At 40.4% G+C, this 1,715-nt stretch overlaps 1 pseudogene; it reads left to right on the top strand.

Moving 5' to 3' along the window:
• The first annotated feature begins 842 nt into the window (after positions 1–842).
• LOC102201601 (tripartite motif-containing protein 29-like) overlaps positions 843–1,715 on the top strand; it is a 2,656-nt pseudogene continuing 1,783 nt past the window's right edge.

Here is a 1,715-nt window from a genome sequence, read left to right as displayed (position 1 = left end):
TTATTCTCATCTTTGTTTGCCTTGTGCATTACTTTGTATTTCTCCATCAGCCACTTTAAACGGCTCGCTTTTTGTCTCTCAAGTTAGATTCCATGTTCCATTTTGTTTGCACTTGGGTCTACTATTCATACTTCACACAGTCAGCTACTCAGCCAGACTGTGACAAGTGGTGCAGAAACGCAAAGGGGAGTGAACAGAGTGAAGAAGAAATGCTCAGTGCATCATAGAAATCCTCCCTAATTTTAAGGTATGGCGAAATATGACATGGAGGGTCCCTACACTAGTATAATTCATTTGCAGTCGTTTGCATTTTATAACAAGAAATTTGCATGTGATGACTATATCATGTCAATCTTACAAAGAAATGTGTGGCTTTCTACGCCTGAGATGGATACGTCCCTTGTGTGAGTTATGATTACTACAAAGAACAGCACTTTAAAAAACAGTTTTAATTGTTATTGGGATAACAAAGCATATTTTATCCATAATACATTTACCTAAGCAGAGATTGGAAAGTTGAATTCTAATAAGTAATTAGGCCTATATTTGTTATTAACATGTTAAACACTGTATGTTTCAAGCCAGACATAAAAGAACTTTTCAGCATTAGTGATGTCTCACATCAACTGTTAAGCTTATTCTAAACTTGTTTTGGCTCCAGTCTATTCTGATCCATTGCTAGTATTCATAACTTTATAAATGGACACCAAATGTACTAAAATTCTTCCTTTCCTGGAATGAAGCAGACCTCTGTAGACTATTTACTTCAGACATTACTGATCTGCTGGTCATGTGATAAGATGCAAAACTGAAAATTTCCATTTGCTCAGGTCCGTGTCTGCATGAAAATAAATGGTGCAGCAAGCAATTCAGCGGCATTGAGAAAAATTGAGCTGTTCCATCTGTCTGGAACTTCTAAAGATCCAGTCACTATTCCCTGTGGGCAGACTTTCACACCGTGGCCTGTCCTGGTGAAAAACACCATTTTCGGTGAGTTAGTGGAGGACGTAAAGAAAGCAGGACTCGCATCTCACTCCTATGCTGGACCTGGAGACATGGCCTATGATTTCCATTCTGGGAGGAAGCAAAAAGCCTCCAAGTCCTTCCTGATGTGTAGGGCCTCTTACTGTGAGCAGCACCTGCAGCCTCATTACAACATAGCTCCAATAAAGAAACACAAGCTCATCAAAGCCACTTCAAAGCTTCAGGACAACATCTGCCCTGATGATGAGGTGATGAAGATCTTCTGCCGCACTGATCAGCAGTGTATCTGTTATCTCTGCTTAATGGATGAACACATCACAGAGAAACAGAAAGAGCTTGAAACAAGTCTGCAAAATGTCCAACAGAGAATCCAGAAAATAGAGAAAGATGTGAAGGTGCTTCAAGAGGAGGTGAAGGCTATAAATCTTTCTACTGAGCTTTGAGGCAATCTGAGAAGATGTTCAAAGACTTGATCAATCTAATTGAGAAAAAAAGCTCTGAGGTGAAGCAGCAGATCAGATCCAAGCAGAAATGTGAACAGAACGGAGTCAAAGAGCTTCAGGAGAAAATAGAGCAGGAGATCAGAGCTCTGAGGAGGAGAGACACTGCACTGCAGCAGCTCTCACTGACAGAGGATCACCTCCATTTTCTGAAAAACTACTCCTCACTGTCACATCTGAATGCATCTACAAATGTACCCACCTACAACAATCTTACTCTGCAGTACTTTG

The sequence above is a fragment of the Pundamilia nyererei genome, unplaced genomic scaffold (genome assembly GCF_000239375.1).
Source record: "Pundamilia nyererei isolate P.nyererei 1_Seehausen unplaced genomic scaffold, PunNye1.0 scaffold01254, whole genome shotgun sequence".
NCBI lineage: Eukaryota > Metazoa > Chordata > Actinopteri > Cichliformes > Cichlidae > Pundamilia > Pundamilia nyererei.
Note: the sequence above shows the minus strand (reverse complement) of the source record. Positions and strands in the feature narration are given on the sequence as shown.